Genomic DNA, 21,881 nt, shown 5'->3' with positions numbered 1-21,881 from the left:
AGTTCTTGATAGGGTTTTGATTTCGTAAACAAGCTGACCTGTCCAGAATCTGAAGCCCTTATTGAGGAAAATATTTTCAAAACAGCCTGGTTCAGATAGCTTTTCATCGACACTAATGAACAGACAGAAGTACGATAAAGTACCTTTAAATTTCAAATAAACAGAAATATAAATAGTTTTTTTTTCGATTTTTATCGATTTTTGGTTGGATTTGTGAAATGTTATGGAACACGAAAAAGAAAACTTTGAGATAAATAGTGTCAAATAGTAGTAGTATAAACAGTGTGTTATACGCAGACGAAAGCCAAAAAAGCTGACTTCCACACTAATTGAAATAATAAAAACATCGACAGCCTGTTAAAAAGTTCTGTTTGGGATTGAAACGTTTATTTTTTTTCGTTCTGATCATTAGATTCGTCCAATGGCTGCGCGAACTAACGTCAAAAAAGCTATGTTCTATTTGAATTACGACGCTAATAAATTTAATCGTTTGTTCATCTGGCCCTAAATTTCAACCGCTGGCGCACACCGGGGAACACAAGTATTCGACATGTAGCTAGTTTGTGGTTGTTATGAAGAATTTTCATTGGTAACTTGTTCCAAATTGACGCGGATGTTTCGAGAAAAACTATGAAGAAAAATTGTTGTATTATGATCTCTGCGAATAATTGAAAATAATAAAGGTGATGTAAAAATGACAACTATACATAATTCTTATGGCAAATAGAACACGCAGTTATGGTCTTCTCGGTGGCATCTGTATTACAATATGGTTATTGAAACCACGACCACTCACACCCATAATCCTATAAAGAAAAACATACGACCTTTAGCTAAGACCAATAATTATGTCCATCAGTGTACATAATTTAACCTTCACGAAACTGTCCACCGCATCCGGCTGCTGGGCTACGCACTGAAAAGAACTTTCAAAGCATCCTCATAAACAAAACAAGAAAGCAACGACAGAACAACTTGGCTGTAAAGAAAGAAGAAAAAATAATTGAAAACTTTTCTTCCGCAGCGCATCGAATGCTTCGGCTGATTGGTGGGGCTTGCGAAGGACCGAGAAACTCAACCTTCAGCACCGATCCTAACTTTTTGAAACGACCAAGCCTATCACCAAGCCGATATGAAGGAATAGAGGAAAGAGATAACAACGAAAGAAGGAAGAAAAAAACGCATCACCGTTCGAAAGTTATTAATTAATTTTCTCCCCATAAAAAGTTTCCTTTGCTCGTCTCCCAAAATCGCCTTAACTGCGAGAATGGATAAAATACGACTCGAACGATCCCTTGAGAAATGGATTTTTAACCACAGTGGAGGCCATCTGACAAAACACAACGCGAGAGAAGGCTCGCAAGATGACGCGGTTCCTTCGGAAAGTTAAAAATCAAGTCGTGTTGAGGGCAGGATTTTTCTTTGTCCATTGGATCTCGAGTTAGTGTCGGTTAATAAATTAAGGCCCGGCCCTAATTCGAGACCGGAGAACAACAATAAGTATAATGGCCTTCTTTTTCTGTAGTGTTGAAAATTTACAACCACTGAAGATGAGGGACATAAGATATCGCGTAAATGGGATAAGGTGTAAATGGGAGGATTATTCCGAATGGTTTGGCTTTCCCACCAATGGTTTTGTTTTTTCGAAGGGCACGAAAATTGTTGACACCGGAGCAAATAAGAAATAGTTGCGTTGGACTGTTTAGTTTTGTCTTTTTTGAGCCCAAGTTTTTGCCTTCTGTTATTATTTCATCTTTGATGATGTTTATCGTGGAACAAGAGCTATATTTTTGTGAGTGTAACTTATTTTAAGGGCACGAAGAAAAGCATGTAGTGAAATGTCAGAGAGGTGATAACGAAATTAAACTAATAGAATAATTTGAGTGACAGAGTCATTTACCCTGGTCGAACTCTCGGACAGATCTTTGTAAATAGAAATCCATTTCGTAGTTTGAGAAATAAAGGACCGCAATCCGACAACTGCCGCGAGTTGGACATTATTTAATTTGTGATACTATTTATTATTATACGAATAGCCTCAAACTGCGTAGTTTAGAAATGTGGTAATAATTTAAGAAAATAATGGAAATAATGTTGTCTCCAAAAATGAAAAAGTCATTGGTTTGTGGATTTTTCTCATCGAATTTAGTGTATCGAAAAATTCTTAGTACGAAAAACCTTTTGACGAACTTTTTTTTTGAGTTTTTGACGAACATCTTCAGGTGCACCAATTATTGATTGGGATTTTGATCGTATCGCGCCGAATAAAACTCTTTTTCAGTGAACATTTGGTTTTCTTACAACTTCTGTCGCCAAAATGTCACAATAATTACCTAAGTTCATTGGTTTTACTAGTGTGGAGATATTCCACTAACAGATTTTTTTTTTTGAGCCTAAAAAATAACGCTAACACAGAAATGACAACACCAGAGGAATTTCCGTCAAACTAAGACAGTATTTTAATACCGCACTAAGCTTTATTAACTTTATTATCATCCGAACGTGGTAAATATCCCCAGCATTTCAGTAACGTCGCACCTTCAGGATGCAGGGCAAAAAGTTAAAAAAGTTTTTAAAAAATTACAAAAGGAAAAAAATTAATTTGGAAAATATGTCAGTTAATCGATTATATTGAAACAATTAATCATTGTTGTTGAACAATTAATTTGAAAAATCGAAAAACACTAGCTGAATGGTTCTCATTCGATCAAGTGATATTCCCAAGGTAACAGAGATCCCAGATGTGAAAAGATGTCTTCATTATGAAGAAATAGACAAGCTTTTCAGAAATAACTCTTCTATACTCGCGCATGCGGTCTGACAGACCGAGAATCAAGCAGATGGCTGAACTAAATGACTATTTGAACTGAATGAAGTTTTTGGAGTTTATTCATTCAATTATATATTTTTCTTTAAATAAATACCATTGACACCTAAAAACACACAATAGCAATATTACAGAGTCACGCTCAGTCTGTTGGTATACGAGTTAGGATTTTGCGCGCAAGTACAGGAGGGTTAATAAATTAACGAAAATATGGTGTTTTGCTTAGTCACCGTAGTTGAGTTAAGTAAGCTAGCCACCATTTCTATTTGAGCTTAGGTGAAGACATTTGAAAAAATCACCTGGCATCTCTGGGAGAAAAGTTCCATGTGTGTGTGTCATTTTGGCACGGAAAAATGTCTACACATACCATCATATTAAACAGAAATAAAAAATAGAGAAAAGGTTCACAAGACACGACCGCATTATTAACTTAGGACTACAAAATTATTTCTGACGTGAACGAACATTATAAAATTTTTTGAATGAGTCCTTTAGTACAAATATTTAGTAGTACCGTCATCCGGGGGCAAATTGATCACCGGGGTGAAATTGATCAAACGTATTACGTAAAACAAACATGAATTTTCAGAGGCATTATGCAATTTAATTATGAACTTTTTTAATCTGACATGTTCAATAATCATCTGAAGATTCTTTTTGTCAATGTCTCTCAACAAATCACTCATTAAATTGCAGGAAAATTAATATTTTTTCTGAGTTCGTTTATATTTTAACTATGGTGAAGAAACATATTTTCAACATATCAAAACAATATTTATAGACGCTCAACATATCAATTCACTTCTAGCCGATACTTGATGAGTTGAATAAGTAATCAAATACTTGTCATCACTATTCAAACAAGGGAGAAAAAACTATTTTACAAAAAGCACCACGAATGACCAGAACCGAATCCCAACCATGCGACATATCGAACGTCGTGGTTTGTCGAAACTAACTCATTGGTGACCATTTCAAGGACTTTTGATCACATTAGGGTAAGCCAAATGGTCTCCGGATGATCTGCAGATCAGTGTTTAAATCGAGTTATGGAAAGGCATGACCACACAATTAGGTGGATTAAATCAGATTATTGTATCCTCAAACCCTTGAATTGTCATTTAAATGACCTCAGGAGCAGACATAATTGATTTCATTTACATTTTTGTGCATATTCCACTAGAAAGTCCCGAAAAACATAGATTGATTAATTTCACCCCAAAGCTACATGTAGAAATTTTCCGCTAAAAATATTACAAACTAACGCTTAAGGGTTCTTTTTGAACAACAAATTACGTTACGGGTATAAATTTGACAAAAATAGTCGGAAATACGTCGGAATTTCATATTTTTCTAAAAAAATATTGATTAATTTGCCCTCGGTTTACGGTACTGACAAGGGTCGATAAATGAATGCTTTCACTGAGAGGCGCAAACGATTCACGAAGCAATAAAAAGCCAATCTGAGCTCATTGAAAAATTAACCTTCAACATCAACATGAACAAACAAAACAAAACATATTTGTAAAGCTTTATATGAAGAACAGATTTGTGCTCCATGCACCCTTCTGTTGAAGACCTGCTTTCTACATCAGCATTCTATTAGAAGCGTTTCCAGAATTCAAAGAATTTGCACGAATTACGAATGACGAATTTGAACGAATTCTGTATCCTAAAGGTAAAATTACTTCGAAAAGAAATCACAATTTCTAAAAACTCATATGTGTACGATTGATGGACAAAAATTGGATGCTATTGGATGAAAACCGGAAATTGGAAAAAGAATTGACGTCCCGCTCGCATTTTCCTTGTTTGTAAGGGTCTCACCATACCTCACTCAACAGCAAGCGTCATGCGATTTCTATCGGGATATAATCAAAACAGGAATAATCTCCGAGATCAGTTCAGCAACGGCACGATGAACGCAATTTTCACATCCAAAGCTTTAATTACAAATCGTGACGGCGGCACGAAAAATTCATTGAATGATAGCATGCAATCTAAATTTAGAAAGACTATGTATAAGCATTATCAAAGACACGAGGGAACGGAGGCTAGTTAATGTACATTGAATTCGATTCGGATTGCGTCACCTCGGCGACTCTTTGGATGGGGACTCAGTCCTCATCACATTCACCTCAGAATGAATTTCATTGCGGAAAAACAAATTCATAACAAAAATTGCGCCCCAGTGGCGTTAATACGTAAATTCCAGTATATTAATAAGTAAATGTAGATATACGGGAAGTAAGTAAATAAATAGTTTGTTGTGAATGAATGAGTATATTTTCATGCTTCATAATTTTTCTCTACAATGAAGATTTTCAATGGAACAGATTTTTGGTACCGATTTTTTGAAGAAAAAGTACAGATGAGAAAGATTCTTCCCCTTCTAGTACAGATGTAAATATGTCAACACTGCCTATAACATTCATGTACACTGCGTTTCGTAACTACAGAACCACTCCATTTTTCTGAGATTCCAGAGATAAGTAAGATGTCGGTTGAATTGAAGTAAATAGTGGAGAATACAATAACTATTTTTTATTTGTAAGACAAGGCATTTGGACTTTACTGTTGTGTTCAGGCGCGAAACATTAGAAAAACTGAAATTGCAGTGTTTCATAACTATAGAACCAGATGGAAAAATTCTCACTCTTTTACAAAACTAACGTCAATTTCACATGAATTACAATAAGTTTATAATTCATAGGTCATCTTTAGTTCTAAATCAGTTCAAGTAACCCATACGGGGTGGTTTTGACCAAGCTGCGCCATGTTGTAGTGTGGATCTCGTTCTCGGCAGAGGATACTGTTCGTTTAGGCTCTTCAAATCACTCACACTGCTTGTGAGCTGCATCTTCTATTCGTACGATCACTCCTCGTAAGTTCTTGACAAGGTTTTGATTTGGTAAACAAGCTAACCAGTCCAGAATATGAAGCCCCTTTTAATTAAACCATGATGCCATGGCCTTCCAGATTTTATGAATTGATGCCAAATTACCCAATAATCACGGTGTTTTTCATGCAAAAACATCAGTAAATGATTCAGAGGTACTTCATTGCATTTCTGACTGTTCATTCGTGTTAATGGTAAGCCATCTAAATCTTTCTGAGAAAATTCTGCCCAAACCATCAAAATCCCATCTACAAAGCTGCGGGTCCAAAAACTAATGTGGAAGCTAAAACCATGGGTCTCACTTTTTCTGGACAACTTCTCCGATAAAAAAAATCAACTTGAATAGAATTTCTTCATACTGGAAGGACTTGATGGAAAATATTTTCTGAAAGTTCTGGTTCAGATAGCTTTTCATCAACACGAATTTACAGTCAGTAGTGCAATGAAGTATTTCAGAATAATTTGCTTCTGTTTTTGCATCAAAAACATCGTAATAATTGGGTAATTTGGCATCAGTTCAGAGAATCCGGATATTCATGGCATGGTTTAATGAATAGAACCTATTAGCTTGTTTACTAGATCAAAACTCTATCAAGACCTTATGAGGAGTGATCGTACGAATAGTAGATACAGCTTACAAGTAGTATGAGTGATTTGAAGAGCTTAAACGAGCAGTATCCTCTGCGTAGAACGAGATACACATTACAACATAGCGCAGCTTGGTCAAAACCATCCCGAATGGGCTACTTGAACTGATTGAGAACTAAAGATGACCTATAAATTATAAACTTATTGTAATTCATGTGAAATTGATGATAATTTTGTGAAGAAATTGTGGTATTTCAGAAACTATCTATCTCGAGAGTAGTAGTATCCAATAATCGACCTAACGTCCGTATGCGTCTTTGCTCAAACCACGACTGCTGTTCTAGAGCTGACTATACATATCAGGATGCCACAATACATATCAGGATGCCACAGAAATGAGAGTTTTTTCCATCTGGTTCTATAGTTATGAAACACTGGAATTTTTGTTTTTTGAATGATTCACGCCTGAACACAACAGTAAAGTTCAAATGGCCAGTCTCAAAAATGAAGATAGTTATTGTATTCCACACTATATATTAAACTTCAACCGACTTCTTACATATCCCTGGAAGCTCAGATTCATTCTGTTGGTTCTATAGTTACGAAACGCAATGTATATTGAACTCGTGAAACAGATTTCAAAGCGATTTGATTTCATCGATCCGATTATCAAAACTGCGGCCTCGGTGAACCCTAAAAATTGCGTCAAGCTACCAAACTTTAATGATTTGATGCGCCAATTTCATCAATTCGTTGAAGCAGGAAATATACAAGGCATGGATAACGCTTTCAGGTAACTCAAGACGAATCTCATGGGGCAAAAGTTGATAACTCAGATATAACATGATCCCAGCTGTTGGATTTCGAAAGGCGTGATGGGAAATGATTGTATCCATTGCTAAGGTCATTTGTAAGATACTTTTTGATAATACGCATCAGCGGGAGTTGAGCGAACTTTTTCGCTTTACAATTCCAGCAAAACAAATTCCGGGAATCGGTTGGCACCCACAAGTATAGACTCTATTTTGAAAGCGAATTACTATGTATCGGCTCAAAGAGGAGCTTCAAGAATGAAATTGGCGAAAAAATTGAAGGCAAAGTTCAACAAAACCATGTATAAGCAACATTCAATTCAGAGGATTATGAGTAAACCTTTTTATGATTTATTTTGTTGTATTGATACGAATTTAACAATTTTTTCATTTTCATTTTCATATATCTCCCATTCATTTTTGATACATATTTTATTGTTAAAAATACGGCTTTTTTCATCCTCAGGAATTTTCAGATTTTTTTCCAGGCATGCATCAAATACCTGGAAGATGAAATAAAGTTTAATCCAAATTGGATAATGTACTATAAACCACTATGAATAAAATATCTTCAATCATACAGAAACAATAAATGTGCCTCCTTAAAGTTATTCAAAATTCCAGTTTCATAGACATACACCTGGTAGAGGTCCCCAACAGGTAAGGAGATGAACTAAACATATTTTATCAGACTAGGATGTTATTATGCCGATTCAATCAATTTATTCCTAGTGATTTCGTTTGAAAACATTTCGTCTTATAAGCAGTGTGTCTTCATTGTCAAGTAACTCAAAAAAGTGTTTCTTCATAATGAAATTCCATACGCAATCTTGTAACTCCTTTTTGGAAACCTATTATCTTCTGAAAATTAAGTATTTTAACATTAATATGAAATTAAAAGAAAAATCTACCTAAAACTGATGTATGTGTGTGTGTAAGATCATCTTTCAGTTTCTGTCATTTTATCTGCATTTTGAATGCTACAAAGTTATGGACGAAAAAGTAAACATATCTATTCCGTGAATTTTATCCTTAAAATGAGTGACGATTTGTGCATCTTGTGACGAAAAGCTACGTGTCTGGTGTAAAATAGTAATATCTTCCACAGAATTCTAAAAAATGTGTACACAACATAACATTTGTTTGTTTGAATAAGAGCGTATAAAATTTTAAACATTAAATACGTTCACCTTGAAACCATTTCAAAGGGCAATTTCGAATTTCTCACCACCTTCGTGTCATAATATGTTTAATAAGAAAGTTCCACCTCATTTGGTCCCAATTTGGGTACTCCTGAATCATAATGGATTATGTTAAAAACGTAGTTTATCATAGTGAAACACCAAAACTAGCGTTGGCAGGAAACATTTCATCTTCGGCAGGAATAATGCTTTTTCTTGCGCTGAAGGGTCAAATGCGCAAATAATGAGCTGTTTTAAAAACTTAAATATGTGTGTTTGTATGGGAGCAGACATCTCTTTCTTTTTTTTTCATCTCTTTTGGGATTGTATCTAAATAAAAAGTCCAACGACGGGGATCGAACCAAGGTCGGCTGGAATGCAGTGATGTTTTACACGAGCACGCTATCCACGTAGCTACTGGTGCTTTTCCTTATAGGGGAAGTGGGGGCATAGTGGTCACCCTAAGGAATATGCCCATTTCCAGTGTCCACATATCGATTCAATTCCCGTTTCTCGAAGAATACTAAAGTTCAACTCATCGTTCTTAAAGATAGTAAATGGCTTTTACTATAAAAATTCGAATAGAACACTTTTCATCATTAGGAAAAAAAGGTGAAAATTCGAACATTTCTTTTGCTTGGAGGTAAAGTGGTCACTCACACATATCAAGCTAAATGGGATAGATTTATGCGTTTTTTTCGTTCAAATTTGTTCCAATGATATTTGATATAATAGGAACATGTATGAAATAAGCTTGGCGTATTCACCTATAGTCTCAATTTAAATTTTCTCATGCATACAAAAACGTTGTAAGAAACACATAACGTTCCGCATAATGAAGCTTGGTTTAGTTGGAGTGACATATTCATCCAGGGTCAAAGCCCCAAAAAGATCTTCTTCAAGAGCAGAATGTGATGCGGTATATGAGCATTAGTAAACAGAACATTGTAAGTTGTTATTCACCTATGACCACTTTGCCCCCAAACATCAAAGTTATTTCTATGCTAATAAATCGCTGAGATTAAACAAAATATCTGTTCACCTCTCCTAGAATATGTTAACAGTCGTCCAAACTGATGATTTCTCCAATATGTAGATTGAATAAACTAAATTTCACGAGAAATTCCTTAGATACCATGCGCATAGAACTACGGCCGAATGGCTATCGAGAGAGCAATTTCTGTTTTTATTTGTATTTTGACATGCGACAGCTCCACTGAAGTACAGGGTGACTCAAAAGTCATTAAATTCTCCAAACATAATGTGTCAATACGGCATCTATAGTCAATAGTTATACTACCAAACAAGCAGGTGACCACTTTGCGCCCCATGACCAATTTGCTCCCACTACCCCTATGCGTGATAAAATTAGCCTGTCAAAAAAGTCCTGCGGTATTTTTTTTGAATTTTCATTTGTTCATAAAATTAGTTACAATCATCTGTTTTAAGTCAAATATGCGCCGTTTTGTTCGATGACTTGTTCCCAACGAGATGCCAACTTCATAATACCCCTGTTATAGAAGCTCGTTTCCTTATTGGCAAAAAACTCCAATTTTCACAGGCCTCTTTTGTGGCTAACTTCTGACTACCTAGCTCGTTCGCCATGGACAAAAACATGTGGTAGTCACTCGGTGCAAGGTCCGGACTATACGGCGGATGCAAAAGAACCTCCCATCCGAGCTCCCGGAGCTTCTGGCGCGTCACCAAAGAAGTGTGTGGCCTGGCGTTGTCCTGATGGAAGACAATGCGGCCTCTGTTTATCAAAGATGGCCTCTTCTTCATGAGTGCTACCTTCAAGCGGTCCAGTTGTTGGCAGTACAGGTCCGAATTGAGCGTTTGGCCATAGGGAAGCAGCTCATAATAGATTATTCCTTGACAATCCCACCAAACACACAGCAGAACCTTCCTGGCCGTTAATGAGGGCTTGGCCACCGTCTGAGCCGCTTCAGCAGGCTTCGACCACGACCGTTTGCGCTTCACGTTGTCGTAAGTGACCCACTTTTCATCGCCAGTCACCATCCGCTTCAGAAACGGGTCGATTTTGTTGCGATTCAGCAGCGATTCACATGCGTCGATACGGTCAAAGATGTTTTTTTGTGTCAACGTGTGTGGCACCCATACATCGAGCTTCTTTGTGAATCCAAGCTTCTTCAAATGGTTAATAACGGTTTGATGACTTATCCCCAGCTTTTGGCCGATGCTACGGCTGCTACTATGCCGGTCTTTCTCGGCTAATTCAGCGATTTTGTCGCAATTTTTGACGACAGGCCTTCCGGAGCGTGGCGCATCTTCGACGACCTCTACACCAGAACGAAAACGTTGAAACCATCGTTGTGCGGTGGAAATGGAAACTGTATCGAGTCCATAAACTGCACAAATTTTATTGGCAGCTTGAGATGCATTTTTGCCTTTGTCATAGTAGTACTGTAAAATATGTCGGATTTTCTCTTTATTTTGCTCTATATTTGCGACACTATAACTCACGAACGACTTAACCAAACAAAACACTATCAAGGACTATATTATAGCGCGCAAAAATACATTTCCAACAAGCTATAGTATGACTCGATACAATGAATACAACTAGAACTACGCGCTTACAACGACACCTCGCGGAAATACCGCAGGACTTTTTTGACAGCCTAATATTAAACCTCTATATAAAATGAAGGAAAGTGTTTTTTAAGATGAAAAAGAATAGCATAAACGAGAATCTATATCTTTCTTTGTCTGGGCCGTGTATTTGGCAAACTATACGGAAAGCTTCAATACGTGCTTTCCTGAGACAACATATATATATTATAGAAATGATATACAAGTACAGGTCGGACTCGATTATATATAGTCGACCATTTTTTTTCAACAATTATTTTCAAATTCTATACATAATCGAATCTCAATGAAACAATTTTTTAATTAATGTATGAATGTCAAACATTAATATAAAAATAGCTTTTTGACGTAGAACTACGTCTTTCATTAAGGGTGCCAAATCAGAAAACAGGTCACGTTTTTATGAAATAATATTTTTTCCGCGAACGGATTTAATAACTATTTTTGCCGCGAACGGATTTTGGCGATTTACATACTAAACGAATCGGAAATTCCCTAAAATTTGTTTAATATGCTATACATTAGAATCCCTTGGTTTGTAAATGGTTAAAATTCATGAAAACTTTAAGCGTTTCTATTTTCCCATACATTTGTTGAATCCATTTGTGTGCTTTCCCGAACAGAGCTGTAAATAACGAGCAACTTATCGACGAGTAACGAAGGGGAAATCGTAGGATATGAAGTCACCGTGAACAAAGGAAAACAAGAAGAATGAAGGGGAATACTTGCCTAGAGTATAAACATTGGATCTCGCTGAGGCAAATTTTCATTCGGCATCGGACTGTTGAGCAATACAGTTCACTTTGCTTTTGCTGCGCTTCGATCTAAGATTGGACCCCACCAGTGGTAATTCAACTTGGATATCGTCGGAAAAAACTTGGATATCGTCTGGAAAAACCACTCCAGTTCGTTTTTCGCGTTATTCGTATCGTGTGTTTTTCTTTCCGCGTCATAAATTGGACGCTTCGCATAGTGTGTGATGAGCAAGAAGAAGGGGAAGGCTGGCTCGAGCCCTGCAAAAAACGAACGCATTGCCGGGGGCAATAAAATTTCGAGGCAAGCGTCATCTAATGAAGCACGCGATGTTAGTGCAGTGAAAAGCGCTTGCACTGAACCGAGCCTTCGCATCGAACAACAGCGAAGTAGGCGACTTCGGCGCGTCGGTCGAAAATGTAAACGCCGGTACCCATGCAGCAACCAGCTCTTCCCGCTGGTGGTGAATGCGGTTGTTCTTGACAAACTCATGAGCGAATTTGCATCGATGGGTGTTACAGCAGAGTACAAGCTGTGTGGTATAATTCAGTCTTTTTCCAAGCAGTGAACATTGTTTGTTTTCCGTCATAATGGCTTCGATGGTGCTTTTGACATTGCATGAATGTATTAAACTGACGTCATGGCGAAGCAGGCGTTAAGTTTGTGCGCCAAAAAATCATTTGGGGAATACCAACCTCTTTAATGTCGTACTGGAATGTTATAAGTTATTTGGGTTCGCGTGCCAGTCGCAAAACTGCCTTCAACTAGGATCGCATTTGCACTAGTCTTGATCATAATGAAGCAATGCTACTGTTTTCGAGGTTGTTGATATTAAAAAAAAGAGTTTATTTCGCTTGTTTAATCACCAAGAAAGTGAATGTCGTTCAGGAATTTTGTATGTGATTAGGTTTCGCTTGCCAGTAGCAAAACTTCCTCCACTAAGGGTGACAGCTGCGCTTAGCTCGAGTATGAAAGTAAAGCAACTTTTTTTCGAGGCCAGTAATATAAACAGAAGTGTTTCTTTTGAGAATAGCGCAAAATGATGAGAAGTGTTTATATTCCTAGTAGTTTGAAGCCACCAATGTATGGCTCTGTATGCATGCTATGGCGAACGCTTGTTTGGCGCTTGGTTTACGTTTTACGAACGACGCCTGGAGGTGCAATTTCACTGAGGCAATACTAAATAACATGTAGCATGATATTCGATACTTGTCATTGTTGTTGTTTTCTTGCGGTGCCAAAGATATATTGATATAATCGACTGTAACCGAGTCTATGTCAATTGCGAAAAAGGCCACCGGAAAAGCGTTCGAGGTAAATTTTCAATGCATTGACATGAAATAATTTGCGACATACGATCAGCTAGTGTATTGTTCTGTGAAAGCAAGAATGAATCATCAGTCAATTATCGTCAACTGATTCTACAATGAAAAAAACATTTCAGAGATTGTTCTATTAAGCAGTTGTTTCTAAAACTTCACAGCATTATAGAATAATTTCCGAAGGTATAAACGAGCGACTTATATAAAATAACAGTGTAGTTCTACGTCAACAGTGCGGTCGTATCTTGGACACAACCTCCTATAATTTTTTTTGTGATTCGATTATGTATTGGATTCGAAAATTAACGTTGAAAGTGAAATTGCGATTATATATAATCGAGTCCGACCTGTATTGGGGTGTAGCGCATTTTATGTAATTGTTAAGCTCATTTAGTGTAATAAACTGGGATGCCAAAACATGTGCTAAAAATTAATTTTGGGTGTACTTATACGTTACAATAAATCTACGTAAAATGCCAAACACAAATGTATTATTGGTAACAAAAGTAGTAACATGAATATGATTTGAAATCAACATTCTTTTTTTTTATATTCTCTCGGGAGATGACTGTTTTAATTCTAGCGAAACTTAATCACTACTGTTTTTCCATTGATATATGCGAAATTTGTTAATTCATCCGGGAAGTCCAACAGCCAGCGGTGGGTTTTCACGTCACAATCCACACTTTGTGGCCATCTTTACGGTTCCGTTTCGTTCTGCCGATCCTTGATTTCATTGCCTCACGGCAGCCGACGGGGACACGAGCGTGTGAGGTGAGGTGAAAAAAGGCAACGTAATTGCCCACTGGGCAATTTATCACCGCCGTAAACACACGAAACCGCACGTTACTAATTTGCTGCATGCGATATATTCATTATCGATTTGGGATAAAAATGTGCTGCTCTCTGCCATCGCGCTAAACCTGTCGAAGATTCCCCCGGGGGCCACCTTATATGTGCGTGTAGCGGCGATGAAAGTATCAAATTAGGTTTGTCCGCTTTGGTCGCGGCTTGATAGTGAAAAAGAACCGGCTTCCCAAAACGATTTCCATAGCACGTAACGGGCTTACACGGGATGCCGAGGATTCATGAACTCCCCCAAAGGTGTCCGCGCGGCGTTTGTATTGGTTGTACCATCCCTCGGAGAGCACTTTATTGGGTTATCCCTTGCCTGTTTCGTCGTTGGGGGAGAGAAAAATCGAACGGCGACCGAGCCGAGGTGGAATTTTCGATGCTTGAATCTGCTCTACGTTTTATGCTTTTTGGGAAATTTCCACTACACATCGACACCTTTACCCCGGGTCGGCTCACGCACACATAGCCACATCCATTCGCACCGAAACGTTGGGTGAAACGATTTTTCCTTGCATGGCAACAGGAGAGTGGCTGTGGAAAGGTTGGGAAGAGTAACGCTGTTCGCGCAAATAGGATTATTAAAGGGAAATCCTCGGCAACTGTTTGTAACCGTTTTGTGCCGATTGTTGACAGGGTGTAAAAAAAATTGAACATTCAGAGCCATCCGCTCACCTGCCTGTGGATAATGTACCGAAATGTATTCAATGCTCGGCGGAATGATAACTCACTCAACATCAAGCTTCAACGAGGCGATTTTTATTTTTTCGGTGAACTTTGAGTTGGAATTTGCATACAAAAATTCACCATATCCATTTTGGCCGGTCTCGCGAGCGTGAATAGATGAGGAACGGAATATTTCGCAAAATTTGAACCAATGTTTACCACATTTCGATCTGTTTTACATATTAGCGGCAAAGCGGAATTGATTGTTTATTTGTCGCGTAGCTCAGTAAACATATGCAGTGGAAATTCCCGGCCATATTATTTGTGTCCCATTGGAAATCACTTAACTACAGTGGTAGCATATTCCTCTGTATTTTTCCTCTGCAGTTAAGTATAATCTTAGTTGAAAAAAGTCGTTCAAAAAATTCAAATATGAAATTTAATAGTTGAAAAAACACATTTGGCACCGTTGGTACGTTTGGTAGACTTAGTACGAATGGTGTGTTTTAGTGCACGGATTCCAATCCTTATTTTTATTAAACGGTTAATAAATATCAGATGCATAGAACAAAAAATAAAATCAGAAAAATAAAAATATTATTTTCATACCATAAATTTTGCTCATTTATATTTCGGATGATCTTACGAATTTGATATGACATTGTATTTGAATGTATTTTTTCTTGTTTTCAGCTCCAACAAAGTGCATCATAAATTAGAGAATAAAGTATTGCTAAGAAATGTGCTCGTGTAAAATTTGCTTACAAACCTTCGTTAAATAATTTTTCCGCGAACGTCTTCGGCTAGGCCAGGGATTCTCAAACTATTTTTGGCAAAAGACCCCTTTTCCAGAATGAAGTGATAGTTTAGACCCCTATAACCAATCTTCTTCAATCATATAAAATACTTAACGATTGAAAAACTTTGAAACCCTTTAGAAGGCCGTGGAAACTAGGCAAGGAATCGACAGGTGCATCTGCGATGCTTGCACGTCCCATTTAGAATTCACTAAACCACCGATAAACTATTGAAGGAGCAGACGTGGAATAACATTTGGTCAACCACTGCATTGATTGTTCAGGAGTTTTTCCCATCAAAAAAACAATGTTTGATAAAAAAAACGATATTTCTTTTTCTTCCATTTTCTATACGAATGCTAAGGTAGTGACACTTAAACAACTGTAGTTTGTGAACAAATGAACAAAACGTTATGAAACTTCACACATAAGCTAGTTCATTGTTTAGTGGCGCCATTTGTTAAAAAATACCGGGACTTTTTTTAGCCTTTTGTGCATTATCTGTATTATTATTATGTTTGATCTCAATTTTACTTGGATAAAAAATAAATCCAAATAAAATAAATAGAATAAACTTTTCAAATTTGTTTTCATTGTGATTAAACATAATAATAATACAGATGATGTACTAAAAGTTACAAAATAATTAGTTAGCAGTGATTTACACAAATTTACACAGAAAAAAAACCTTTTTTTTCAATTTCGTCAAATTTTCACAGTTTCTGTGTAAACACATTATCCATTGCATCTTTGGAAAAACATCACTTATAAGTTGAATATTTACTGTGGCATCTTAAAGTTTTTGTTATTATAAAAAATGCACAAAAAGTGAACGCGTTTTGTTTTTCAATAGTTTCAAATTGTTAGTATTTGATTCTTTATACAGAAAAAATATATAATTGGCACTTGTTCTTTTTTATGTCAAGGTATTAAATACAACTATCCTATTTTAATTAACTATATTAACATGTTCTTCATCACCCAAATATTTCCTTCAACTGCTTCGAACTTTTCGGAACATTCTAATTGCTTGATATTGCATCATGTGTGCCCATGACCGTCCGCGGGACAATCAGAGACCACCCGAAGCCGAACGATGACTGCCTGCTGATGAGATGGCGGAAGATGTGCCGGGTATCCACTTGATCGCTGAACTGACGATGCCCATGTTATCAGAACTGGGCATGCCACACATCTTCTCGCTTCTCCGAAAAAAAAACAATTCAATAAATAAAAAAAAACCAAAAAAAACAAATACAATGGATTTCGGTTCACTGTATTTTCCATCACATAAAACATTTGAACCACCCTTAGAATTTATGAGCTAATTGATGACGTTTAACTAACAAAATTTTGATTTAAGTTCTGTTCTTCAAATGGTCTTACTGATCCCGTACTTTTTCTGCGCGGTCGTCCCGATCCGCAAACAATTTTACTTCCATTTTTACACAGCACGGTCGCACCGACCCGCACTCTTATCATTTTCATTTTATCATACGGTCGTCCCGAACCAGAAATTGTTTTTACTTCCATTTTTACACAGCACGGTCGTCCCGATCCGCACTCTCATCATATTATTTTTTTTTTGTGCTAGATTTTTCCAAATAAACGATCGGTTATTGAAATGAAATTTCACGAAGCAACCAACATTAATGTTCCAAATTTAAATTTTATTTGCTAAAATTAATCGTATCACTCACCCTGCTTGCAAAATAAAAATGCCCCCGACTTGCATATATTTGCAATGCCGATTTCCCTCGGGCTTGGATCAGATGTCTCTGTCAGGGAACACATTTCGGTGGAAACAAAAGTTCCCCCTACATGAAGTGTTTGCAATGTCGATTTCCCCCAGGCTGCTTGGTTTTGATGTCTCTGTTTGGCACCGCCGCATGTGTCGTCAATTTCGACCAATTAGAAGTGGATATTCCCGTTAGGATAGGGGTTGAGATTTTTCAATTGTTCGATAGTTAGTTTCATGACATATATTATTTTATTCAATATAAAAATTGTTATGGAGTTCCGAAATCGGTTGACGCAAAAAATTCATCAATCCGTCATGAAATGACTGAGCAATAAGCGTTTAAAATTGGACATTTTTAACGATGTGATCGATTTTCTATTTTATTCAATTTGTACCCCAATAGGTTCCCGAAAGACGTAATCCTATGTCAAGAAGTGGAACATATCGGTGTTAATAATTTGTTCGTTTTCATTGTACATCTTTACAGTAACGCTCATTATTAATATATGATCCGTAATCTTGAGTTTCAATGCGTTACTGCGAAGTAAAAGATATTAAGGCAATGGATGTACGAGACTGATGTGCATCAGTACCTATTTTTTTAAATATCGCCTACTAAACATCGAAACATAATTAATTTTGTGTTGTTACTTTATAGCAAACAAAGTACTCGTTCTCGCTCGTAAATAAATCGTTCTCATTTTTTATTGACCCTTGACCCGTCATATAATTTAAATCTCTACAGTCAACAAATAGACCATCTAAAGCTAGCGATTGACCAGAAACGTCCAGAACCGGCCAACAGAGGAGGTGTTTTGTTCCATGAGGACTACGCAAGGCCACGCAACTCCGGGAGATTAAATAGGATGTTTTAATATAGTCCATATAGTCCGGACTTGGCACCAAGCGATTACAGACTTTTTCTCGCATTGTAAAACTTCCTGAGTGATAAGACATTGGGATCAGGAGATTGTAAGAATCTATTGCTAGACTTTTTCTCCAATAAGGACCAATGCTTCTATGAGAGACAATTCGAAGCATATAAAAATGGGTTTGAATTTCACCCAAAAATAATGGATACTTTTTCCCCAACCTAATATCGAATTCTATTTTTGAGTAGAATTTTTGAACGGTATATTTCAAATGATATTACAGCGCAGACAAGATTAAATACAGTCTCCGATTTCTTTTCACCGTATATAATCGAATCTTGTATATAATAATCGAGTCAAAGGGGGTCTCCGTAGCCACATTGGCTGCGCGTTCGCTTAGAAAGCGATCGATCGTGAGTTCAAAACTCAGGACCCTCATTGACCATCTTTGTGTTGTTACAGAATAGCTACGTCCACGCAACAAACATCAGCGATGGAGATCGATCCAAGGTCGAAATTAGATCGATTCATCCATACAACTGCTCTGCTCTGCAAGACACATCGGGCTGCTGTTCTATAAATAGCTCTACAATGATCAATCAACTTCCTCCGCTGTCCGGTGGTCTAACTGGATAATGGAAGAAAAATACAATACAGAATACTCTTACGCCTAAATGGCTACTGTGTAAATGTACCATATGCAATGGTATAGAAGGAATACTGGCGAATGGCAACTGTGTAATGTAATGTGCTATAATTATAGATATGATAACCATGTGACATGTACACGATTAAAATTCGGCTCTGTTACAGCTAAAATGCTAATGAGCCTGAAATAAATAAATGGGATAAAAAAAAAAATCAAGTCAACATTTTTTTTTATTCGTTTTAGTGCATATTTTTTTCGTTTATTGAAAATAAAAGAAGAATTTCATTTTTGATTCATCTCCTTAAAGTCAGAAAATACCTTCCTCACATGGAAAAAATATTTTTTTACAGAATCTCTCAGATTGTGATAGATGATCATATTTGATGAAAAAAATCCTCCTACGCATATGTTCGAATTTCAACAATAACAGAGTTATAGAACTTTATTTTTTTCGGACTCTGTTACCTCAAACTGGTTCTACACTGAAAAGTACACTGTGTAATCCAATTCTGTTGCCTTCATTTGAAAGATGAGAATATTTAGTACAGGATATAGTAGTGGAACATTTATATTAATTGATTTAAATAACTTTTTTGAAGATAAAATTTCAAAGTTAGTGATTTTTAATATGTAATTATTAATTTTATCCCAAGAATTCATATTGAACTTGAAAGTTTCTATCAATCAAATTGAAGTTCTCAAACCACTCTACAACTTGTTCTTTGACACCCAACTTCTATCTCTCTTAATTTCACTGCAATCTCGATATCAACAATTTCTGGTGAAACTTCAAGCAAAATGTTCATAAATCACGATTTTTACCCCACCATACATAAAATAGCCACTTAAATTCCACCTTATCGTTCAAAGATTACATTTTTTCTTGAAGCAATTCATATCCGAAATGTAAAAAAAATATGTTTTTAAACTGTATTATATCGAGTCCAAAATTGTATATAATCGAGACTGTATATAATCGAGACTGTATATAATCGAGTCCGACTTGTATTCCTGATCAGCTCGCCGTATATCATATTTCAATCAAGTTTCAAGTTATGTTTTTTTGCAAAAAGGTCAATGTTTCTGGGTACCGTCGTGCGGGGCTTCTTTTGACACTTTTTTTTTCATTTTCATCATTTAAAAACTTTTTAACTCCGATTATTGTGGTCGGATTTCAACAATCTTGACATATATTTAACCTGGATGTATAGATGACATTTGTGCAAAATATGATCTGAATTAATTGAGAAATAAAACTTTTGTTCATAGAGCGATCAAACATTGCTCCGTTGCACACGTTGGGGGCTACTTTTGACATAGTCATTTGAAAATTTAAAATCATCATCAATTACATCAATTACATAGGATAATGCTGAATTAACATTTTTTGGAACAAGGAGTTATGGATGGCTATACATATGTGCTTTTGAATGAATTTTTCAAAATAAATTTATTACATCAATGTATTTTACAACGAGGTGATTTTAGGATTTCGTCCCCTTTTACCAGGTGTCTTAGATATGGGTTTCGAATCACGTTTTGGAATTTCATCAAGAGAAACACTTTTTACAGGAGAAACTTTTAGTTTTTTCTTCGGTTGAGGCCCAACTGGACAGCCGACCACGTCGTTACGATGTTCCTTTAGAAATTGTTTAAATGAGTCTCCAATCAACTCGGGCTTTAAGCTATCAGATGGCAGCTGGTTAATGAGTTTGTGGGGATTCCATGGTACGATACCGCATTTCCGGAAGCCCGATATTAGAATACGTCTAGTGTGTGATGCTAGTGCCTTCAAAAGTTCACTGATAAGGCATCCGAGGCGACTTTTGGGAATAGTTGCGTTCTTAGAACCCTCACAAGAGGCACGCCACCGTCCTAAAATTTTCCGCCATTCACGCTTCATTGGAGAGAAAAATGCTACGTCGAGCGGTTGTGTCAGATGAGTTGCATTAGGTGGCAAGCAGATAAATTTAATATATTTTTGACGGCAAATTTCAATAACTGTTGAATTCAAATGAAATGAGAGGTTGTCTCCGATCAGCGCAATTGGTCCGTTCAAATGCCTTATAGCTGGAAGAAAAACTGTCTTGAGCCAGTCCTCGAAAATTCTTTCGTCGAACCAGCCAGAAGCACTTCGATTGTAGCGTGTTCCTCGAGGGCCATTAAGTATCCAAGAATCCCATAAATGTTCTGCCTTGAACACCACGTTTGGTGGCAACACTTCTCCAGTTGCACTTCCGCAAAACATAACGGAAGTAGCAGATTTACTGAAGTTCCTCACGTTTTCAAAATACTTTAACCACGCTTACAGATAGCAAGCTTCTTACCCGGATCATCTGACAAATTCGTCTCGTCGTAATTAAAAATATTGGAAGCCGGAACCAGAGATTCCTTTAAGTTGGCCATGTACTCTGCGATTGTTTCTCGTGTTATTGCTGCGCGTTTTAACTTTATATTTTGTGCAAAACGTTTGCTTAGTTGCTGGTGATCGCGTAGGAATCGTGCCACCCAGTCCCGTGAAGGTTTGTTATTTACAAAAGTTGGCACTTTTCTTTCCTGCTTCGTCAAATAAATTCGAACTATTTCCCGCAGATCATCGGTTCCAACGGGGAAGCCCCACTCGGACAAGCAGCTGAGATGGTCTGAAAACGATAATTCTTCCGCCTCAGTAAAAACTTTCTGATGTCCGGGCTGTTTCTGGTGCGATTCGCATAGCTTGTTGTATATTGTTTGTCGGCTGCAATGGAGTTGCCTAGCGGCTTCTGCGTGGGACATTTCTCCGGATTTGACTTTTTCAAGGCACTGCATTGAATCTGCAGTGGAAACTACAGTATATTTCCGAGTATTATTATCCTTCCGATAGTTCCTCACCATTCTTGTACCTACAAAAAAGTAAACAAACATAACCTTACAATATGGCTAACGGTGGAAAATTTATCGCTCTCAATTTTTTTTTCGAAAATAACTAATTTTAACGATAAAATAACGTTGCTGCTGCTGATATATGACAAACGAATAGTTCTCTGATAGGTTTACACACTTACCAGTATTTAAAATTGTAAGAACAATGTATACGGAAACAATTTTTATGGAGCTTCAAATCACTACCGCTCGACGTTTCGAGGTTTTTTAATTTTCTGAAAAGGAGTAGTGGCGTTTAAAAAAAACTGTCAACGTGAAATGGTAGAATGGTATTGTATGAATGAATTATCACAGATAATACATTTTGAAAAAATGTAATTTTATAAGAGATTTGTGAAAACTTAAATTGTCCAAAGCAGCCCCGCACGACGCTACGCTCTTTTGAAA

The 21,881-nt window shown here is 36.9% G+C and overlaps 1 pseudogene; it reads right to left on the bottom strand.

Annotated features, from left to right (window-relative positions):
* LOC129765699 (uncharacterized) overlaps positions 1-21,446 on the bottom strand; it is a 44,431-nt pseudogene extending 22,985 nt beyond the window's left edge.
* Between the last annotated feature and the right edge of the window lie 435 nt (positions 21,447-21,881).

This window comes from Toxorhynchites rutilus, chromosome 2 (genome assembly GCF_029784135.1).
Source record: "Toxorhynchites rutilus septentrionalis strain SRP chromosome 2, ASM2978413v1, whole genome shotgun sequence".
In the NCBI taxonomy this organism is placed as follows: Eukaryota; Metazoa; Arthropoda; class Insecta; order Diptera; family Culicidae; genus Toxorhynchites; species Toxorhynchites rutilus.
The sequence above is the reverse complement of the archived record's forward strand: the minus strand, read 5'-3'. Positions and strand labels throughout refer to the sequence as shown.